This window comes from Euphorbia lathyris, chromosome 4 (genome assembly GCF_963576675.1).
Source record: "Euphorbia lathyris chromosome 4, ddEupLath1.1, whole genome shotgun sequence".
Classification (NCBI taxonomy): Eukaryota; Viridiplantae; Streptophyta; class Magnoliopsida; order Malpighiales; family Euphorbiaceae; genus Euphorbia; species Euphorbia lathyris.
The window spans coordinates 51,071,344-51,080,748 of record NC_088913.1 but is presented as its reverse complement, the minus strand read 5'-3'; positions in this window follow the sequence as shown (position 1 = coordinate 51,080,748).

Below are 9,405 nucleotides of genomic sequence, written 5' to 3'. Positions count from 1 at the left end.
TTTTACGGATTCTGACTGGGGAAATTGCACAGAAACATGAAGATCGGTGACTGGGTATGCAGTTTTTCTCGGATCCGCCTTAATCTCATGGAGATCGAAGAAACAAAACACAGTATCACGCTCCTCGTCGGAAGCTGAGTATCGAGCCATGGCTTCCACCCCTGGGAGCTCCATTGGCTCACAAATCTCCTTCGAGATCTTAACTCGCTGCCGTCCACCGCTTCTCTCCTCTTCTACGATAATATATATGTTGGGGTTTAGTGTCCTACAGATAATTGTTCCAGGATATAAACCTAATGTAAATGAATTGTTCTTTATATCATTTGTTTTAATAAGATATGGTTTCATAACTGTATAAAGGCAACCACTTTTGAAGAACTAAATAAGTCTAAATAAAAGGAAATCCCTAAGTTTATTTAAAGTGATTATAAAGTGTTTATACAAGCATGAAGTGAGACAAAACATTATAATAAACTAATAAACTTAAAACCACCCCAAGTCAAGTGATATGTTTTGAATAGGGATTGACATAACATTGTTAAGACTTGCATATAACAATGTTTTCTATCAAGACAGAGAGCTGATCTCACAAGCTTCAGATATGCAGATATCTAGACAGTTACATGGATCCAATGAAAGGGTTCATTAGGATTGGGGGGCCGACTTGAGATAACAGGATGGGTAGATTTATCCTTGTCACCTGTTCATCTCATTGGTATTAATAGGTATAAGTAATCCTGATAACTCGAGGAAAAAACCTTGATCGGAGCACTTCCCTGTGAGGTGCCGTTGGGATCGGCCGGGGACACTCCGATGCCAAAGTCAGTAATATTTCTGAGAATAAACTGTAAGCACAAAAGTAGAGAATCAGTAAGTGTACCTTTGATCCTAGGAAGCTGGGGTATTTATATAGGTTTCTGTAACCTTCAGCATTAATGGGGTAGCAGGTGAAGAGTTGTGTCATTACTCATCTTTAATTGGTATCAATTCTCCATTAATCCCAACATTTAGCATTGAAACCCTCAGAGTTGAGGTATTCGAACAGTCAAGTCTTTATTCCCCTTTAATGGCTATTAATTGCCATTTAATTGTATTTATTCCCATTCATGGATGGTAATAAAGGCGCCTTTTCATATTCTTTGATCCGTCAAGGCGTATGTACGCTCTCCTTGAGAGCTATGGCGGGTCTCCACTACTCGCTCTCATCGGGCGTATCTCGTTATGGCGTATCTCGCCATGGTCCATATGGCGTGGCATAATGCTAGAGATTCCTTCCTTTTTCTCATTATTTGCATATTCGCCCCTGCATTAATTATCATTAATTCCATATTAATCATGCATAAATATCTCTTTTAGAATGAATAATGGTTTGCCATTATTTCTATTAATTTTCCCTTATTCCTTATTCAAGAATAATTTGGGTTGTTATCAGAAGCCCCCCCTAAAGGTATAAAAAGCTCTTTAGGGCTGTCTAAATGTTGTTTTATTTTTCTATCTTGGAGGAAAGTGGACCCGCCCTAGATGGGGGATCATATATGGAAATGATGCGCCTTTTGGGGCTTCCTTATGCGGGATCTTATGAACAAGATCCGCCCTATGTGGGATCATATATGGATATGATGCACTTTTAGGGGCTTTTGCTTCCTTGTGGATAGGTGGCCAACCGTATCCATTGTTATCCTCTAGGGGCTTCTTGAGAGTTATATTTCCTTTAGAAAGGGAATAACCCGCCCTTTATGGGACCATTTGTTCCTACCGCATAGGATTATGATTCGCCTTAGGGACTTCTTTTCTTCAGTTCTGCCATATTGAGGAGAATGACCCGCCCTTAGGGATCAGTAAGAATGATCAGCCATTTAGGGACTTTTGTGCACTTTGTTATTTCTATGATGAAGACGTGAATTCATTACTTTGATGAAGACGAGGCTTCATTGTTTGGAGATGAAGACGAGGCTTCATTACTTGGATGAAGACGAGGCTTCATTATTTGGAGATGAAGACGAGGCTTCATTACTTGGATGAAGACGAGGCTTCATTACTTGGATGAACCCTTTGCTTTCCAGAACTATTTTTACTAATGCATTATATCTTTTAGCAAGTAACTTTTTAGAATCTGGTTTAGGATTTCTCTGATTGTTTAGGGTAGGTGGCCAGCCGTACCCCAATGTGTGAACCTTTGTGAGGAAGTTAAGCTGCCTTAGGCGATCGATTTGCTTCCTATCTTTGAGGTGAATCGATCCGCCGCCAAGTCTTGAGACTCTTCTTTGGGAAGAGTATTTGAGAGTGTAAAGTTCTCACGTTTGAGAAATGTTTTAACTCTATCTCCGACGGCAATCAATTGTTTCCTATCTTTGAGGTAGATCGATCTGCCGCTGAGATTATTGTCCGATTGTTTGTAAAACTTAAGTACAATTGTTTTAATCCTTATGGTCGCCATTTACTTTTACGTTTGCGTAAGTAAATATATAAGTTTGTAGGATTTAATATGGAGTAGGTGGCCAGCCATACTACGTTGTGCGAACCTTTGTGAAGGTTTGAAGCTGTTATATTCCTTCTAGAGGAAGTAAAGCTGCCTAGGGGATCAACTTGCTACCTATCTTTGAGGTGAAGCGATCCGCCCGTAGGACTTGTGAACCCTTCTTTGGGAAGGGAGTGAGAGAGTGTAAAGTCCTTGCGTCCAAGGAATGTTTTAACTCTTTCTCGAATGGTGATCATCTAAAGATGGATCCGCCCATGAGAGTGTTCTCCTATCTTTGAGGAGAAAGTTGAGGGTGTAATGATCTCATGTTTGAGACGATTTTAACCCGCTTTTGATGGTGGTCAATCCTTTTCCTGTCTTTGAGGAGAGAGTTGAGCTCATTTGAAAGCTCCTGAGGGTCTGTGCTTCTTATCTTTGTGGAAAGGGGATCCGCCCATGATGGGATCAATTGTCCTATCTTTGAGGTAATTGATCCGCCTGTGGAACTTTTCATTCGCCAGCCACTGGGCGTATATCAGCACTAAAAGCTAGGCAAATGAATATAAGAAGTATGGCGAGAAAGAATAAATTATAAAATGTAGGATACTATAACAGTTTAATGCACATATAAGAATATGTAAAAATACTGATTTTTAGGCCCATGGTTCCGTCTTTTCTGAGCAACTAGAACCGCATCCTCAATGATGTTTAACTTATGAGTAATCACATCTGGGCTTACTCCTGTGGGGATCTCATTCTCCTATGTAAATATGCTTTCAGATTCAATGAGAACTTTTTTAACATCCTCTTTGATCTCAAGTTTTAATCTTTTGGCGATCCGCACCCGCTTTCCATCAGCAATAAGGAGCGTTTCTGTGTCGCCCAAAGCTGTAGTGACAAGTTAATATTTCTCACCTTCGTCCTCTTTGGATTGTGGGCGGATTGATAGTGACGCCGAGTATAAGTCTCTTTAGCCACCTTTTGGTTCCCGCTAATCATTACTCCTCCTTTGTTGGTGGGAATGTACATTGTCAGACGACGGATGGAAATTAGGGCTGCAACCTCTGGCCCTTGGTCTGGATAGTGTGACCCGTCACTCCAATGATGTCAACAATGGTTGTTTCTATTTGGATCGGATCAACCTTTAGTTTGGCAAATGCACCTTTGGTGATGACATTGCGAGAACTGCCCGTGTCTTTACTTGCTTTATTTTATCTCCCATCCTTGAATCGCCATTGTTACTACCAATGCATCTGCATGTGGAGAGATTACTGGACCTGTTTCTGCAAAAGGAGCAATGGAGGGATGTTTTATCCAGAGCGGATATTTTTGTTTTTTCCATGGGTGGCTGATACACTGGTCCATCTGCTATGACATTAATGACACTTTTAAATTTATTTTTGGGATCTGTCTTCTGCTTGTCATCTTGTTACTTGTTATTCTGGACAAAGCTATCTAGTTTGCCAGCTCCCAGCAAGCTTCAGTGTGGTGGCCAACCTGTAGTACGCTTTGGCGTTTCTTCCAACGGTTACATGCTCCCCTCCTTTGGGTTCGGGATATGTAATGTCCCGCTTATATTGAATCTTTTCTTTTATATTGTGGCAAGTTGGAAGCTTTAAACATTCTGTCCGCTTCGTACCCCAGGATCCATGCTGTGAATGGCGAATTCATGTTAACTTGATGGCGTACCTTTCTGCATTGTTCTCTTGTCTATATAGAGCGGTATGCACTCGTCTTTCAATCTCATCATCCGTGTGTTCAATGTTGAATCATGATGGTGAAACCGGCTCTTGATCCTGATCTCGATCATGTTGAGGTTATGCTTGGAGCTATGGTTTAACGCGGATGGATGTTGTCACAACCGTGGGAGCCATTTTATCTAGCTTCGAATATCTTGTCTCCGCATCCTTCAACATTTTGCTAACATAATAGATGGAGAACTGCTGACCTTCTTCTTCTTGAATAACCACGGTGCACATAGCTTTATCCATGACAGATTGATACAAATGCAGGTCTCCCCTTCAGATTGGTCTGCTCATCAAAGGTGGTTCTGCTAGGAATTGTTTTATACCTTGATATGCTTATTGACAATATTTCTAGTAGGATGATCCACCCGTTCAACCTCTGGATCTTTCTCACCCATAGTGGGGCTTTCATTTAGGCGCTCTTTTCACCTTTTTCCTCGCATGGCTTTTATTTAGGCGCTCTTTTCACCTTTTTCCTCGCAGGGCTTTTTACTTTATCTGGATTTGCTCTAACTCCTTTTTTGCTAATGACATAGTCAAGGAATTTTTCTGAAGTGACTCTGAATATACACTTCTCTGGATTGAGCTTTATTTTTCATGCTAGTGTTTGGCACTGGTTGCATTATTAGCAATTCCCTTGTACCTGTGGGTTAGCACTGAAAGAACTCCAGAAGTGGGGCATACCCTGTCCATTATTAAAAGATTGTGGTAAGGCATAAAAGCTATATTCACTTACCTTGGGGATCAATGGCTTGATCCATGGAATTGACTTCATAGTGAAAGACTATTTGCATTGACCTTTGTTGGCAAATATCATGTACGATGCAATGTCTCTTTATGGAATTCTTAGTTCATCTTGGCATAAATTTAGTAATTCCTTTACGTTGGTCCCTGACTCTAGAATGAACTTAGTCAAAGGATAAAACCGAGTAAATATTATATGTCAAACAAATTCATAATAGAATTTTAATTGTGCTTGTTTTAATAATAATATCACGTATAACGGTCATAACCATAAAGATTGCTACTGCACATGAATATCATAATGAATTCTTAATAAATAACCATAATGAGAATGGTTTAAGAATAATGTCCTTTTGTATTTCAATGCGCATTAATATCCAAGATAGCATATTTATTTTAAACGTCATAAAAGTTATGACATACTATATTGGGTAAGATATCTTACATAGTTGCTATTTACTTGCAATTAATATTGTGCATCCATACATTAATGGCATTCAGAGATCATTAAAGGCTCATTTGAATGAGGTGTAATTAAAGAAAGGTAAGTGATGATTTAATAATATAGTTATATATAAAATTACTCTTATATCATTTCATTTGTACGAATAAAATAAAAGAGAAAGGGTAATTTTGGAAGAAAAATACATGTACCATGATTCTCCTCCAATTTAGAGTGTAAGGAAAATTACTCTAAATCCACTCTCACCTACCTTCTCATACAATCCTCCAATCTTTAAGGAATTCTCATGTATATCCTAAGAATTTTGCATAAATTAATGTTCTGATCCGAAACCGACACTTGCACTATTTTGTAGTTAGCTCAGGACATGAAAGTTTTGTTTATCCAATTTGGTAATTCATCAGCCCATAATGGCTTTAATAGTTAGAGACAATTACATGATAATTACAAATAGACTCAATATTTTCAAGTCTCTTGTGTTGGTAACAGAAATTCTAACAATGTCAAATAAACAGTTTTTATATGAATAGACACATCCTTGTAAAAAATGGAATGAAATAACTGTTTGACAAAACAATATTCAAAAATATGAATTTCTGATATTAAAAGTACTATATAGGAGAAAAGCCATATATAGATGGTGAATTGTACAAGGAAAAACCAAATATGATTTTTTTGTAATTTCTTCTAATAGTTATATGCATGTTCATCCAAAAGACCGACCAGATCTAAATCATTTGTAATTACATGAGCCCTTTTATGATATTTTAATATCAAATGACAAAATCACATTGAATGGATGGATTTTTTTGTAAATCCCAAGGTTACGGATCTTATACATGCATTTGTACTAATTCAATGATAATATCATATTATACTTGTCATGCATAAAAATATGAGGGCATAGTAAGCATGCAAGATTTAATGAAAGATTTGTGTCTATGACTTCATCTTTCACAGTTTATTAAATTTATCATAATAACATGTAATGATATTCATAGCAATTTATCAGAGTGAGGGATCTCAATTTTTCTTAATTAAAAATGGAATAAGAAAGGGGAGGAAACTTATCTTTTTCATCATAAAATTCCAGATTTAATGTAGAAAACTCTTTCCCACCAATATATGGAGAACTGTATCTTTGGATAGATTTGTTGTACTGATTGAGCCAAAGTTTGAGATTGTGATTTATATTCTGTTGACTCCATTGTTTTGTTCTTTGTGAAACTCTATACAATCAAGATTTTGTGATTGTTAGAGATCCACGTTCACCGCACCAATTGATAACTCGGGGAAAAAACCTTGATCGGAGCACTTCCCTGTGAGGCGCCGTTGGGATCGGCCGGGGACACTCCGATGCCAAAGTCAGTAATATTTCTGAGAATAAACTGTAAGCACAAAAGTAGAGAATCAGTAAGTGTACCTTTGATCCTAGGAAGCTGGGGTATTTATATAGGTTTCTGTAACCTTCAGCATTAATGGGGAAGCAGGTGAAGAGTTGTGTCATTACTCATCTTTAATTGCTATCAATTCTCCATTAATCCCAGCATTTAGCATTGAAACCCTCAGAGTTGAGGTATTCGAACAGTCAAGTCTTTATTCCCCTTTAATGGCTATTAATTGCCATTTAATTATATTTATTCCCATTCATGGATGGTAATAAAGGCGCCTTTTCATATTCTTTGATCCGTCAAGGCGTATGTACGCTCTCCTTGAGAGCTATGGCGGGTCTCCACTACTCGCTCTCATCGGGCGTATCTCGTTATGGCGTATCTCGCCATGGGCCATGTGGCGTGGTATAATGCTAGAGACTCCTTCCTTTTTCTCATTATTTGCATATTCGCCCCTGCATTAATTATCATTAATTCCACATTAATCATGCATAAATATCTCTTTTAGAATGAATAATGATTTGCCATTATTTCTATTAATTTTCCCTTATTCCTTATTCAAGAATAATTTGGGTTGTTATCAAATCCTAAGACTCAAAGGAATGTTAATTAGTGATTCTGGATTATGGAATGTGATGCTTTGATCCTGTTGTAACACGATCCATAACAGGGATGACTCTGGGGTGTGTATGGCAGACGTTGGATATCACAGGAAGTAATTGCAGGATAGTTAACATTGGATTGAGCATTTGTCACTCCTGATAAATGAGAGATACGTCCAAGGATCGCTTGTGGAAGACTTGACTCTAAATCCTTGCAAGGTGATAGCTTAAGACTTGAAATGAAGATTTCACTTAACCTATCTAATTGGAGTTAACTCGGCATGTACAAGTAAAACGAACGTCTCGCTATATGTGACTTCACATTATCCATAGTCATAAGATTTTGTTCAAGGATGTAGTTGATAAAGGATCGAATTATACTGTAACTAATACAGAAAGGTCAACGACGGAATCAACATGTCTTCTTATAGCTCTGGGGGAATGTTTCGGATCTGCCAATCACAGTTCGCGCACTCATTCCGTTATACAAAGATTGAATGTAATTTTGAGAAATTAATTTAGTAGTTGTATACGGCTAGAAGCAATAAGAACCTAATGGGTCACACATAAGACTTGGAACCCAAAAGAGAAACAGATGTTAATCAATTGACGAAAGCCCAACTGAGTCCACTAAGGCCCAGTAATAGAGGGGGCGATTTTCATGTGTAGGGACACATGATCAATTAATTTAATTTCGGACAATTATAATTAGATTATGATTATGAATTGAATTAATTATAGGATAAATAAGTTAGGAGGTTTATTGAGATTAAATTGCTTTTAATTATTATCCTATTAATAAGTTATTATTATCTTTATGTTTAGATATAATTATAGATAATAATAATAAGAGTATTATTCCGAATACAACTCTTATTCAGTAACCTAATTCTATCTAACTAGGGTTTAGATACAAGAGGCTATATTAACCCCCTTTTATTGTAAATTTCGGCTAAACATATACTATCCCAGATAGTGAATTTTCGAGCCCCCCCTACCGTAGTGGATCGATTCTCACCGCTTGCTTCCGAATCAATTGATTTCATCTCTTTCTTTTATTCCTTGATCTTGTGTTGATTAATTAGAGGCAATCTATCTTGATTGCTATTATTTGGTTGAGTTCTAATATCGTTTGGTTTGTGTTTTTGTTTTGTGCTCGTGAACTCGGATTAAGAGTTGAGGGCACTTCGCTTGCAACGGTAGATAGTTCATCAAAAGGTATTTCCTTCTATCCCTCTTTATATGAAATAACGATTAACGGATCTTGGTTAAAGGAAATAGGTTAAAAAAATTATATTTCCGCTGCCAAAAGTTTGCCTATTTCCCTTCAATATCAGCCATGCATATCGCTCAGAACCCCGTTTTTTATGAGAGAACGAAGCACATAGACATCGATTTCCATGTGGTTTGAGAGAGAGTCCAGGCGGGCCTCATACGTCTCATGCCGATTCCGTCCGCTTTACAACTCACCGATTTGCTCACCAAAGCACAACACTCTCTGGGGGAATGTTTCGGATCTGCCAATCACAGTTCGCGCACTCATTCCGTTATACAAAGATTGAATGTAATTTTGAGAAATTAATTTAGTAGTTGTATACGGCTAGAAGCAATAAGAACCTAATGGGTCACACATAAGACTTGGAACCCAAAAGAGAAACAGATGTTAATCAATTGACGAAAGCCCAACTGAGTCCACTAAGGCCCAGTAATAGAGGGGGCGATTTTCATGTGTAGGGACACATGATCAATTAATTTAATTTCGGACAATTATAATTAGATTATGATTATGAATTGAATTAATTATAGGATAAATAAGTTAGGAGGTTTATTGAGATTAAATTGCTTTTAATTATTATCCTATTAATAAGTTATTATTATCTTTATGTTTAGATATAATTATAGATAATAATAATAAGAGTATTATTCCGAATACAACTCTTATTCAGTAACCTAATTCTATCTAACTAGGGTTTAGATACAAGAGGCTATATTAACCCCCTTT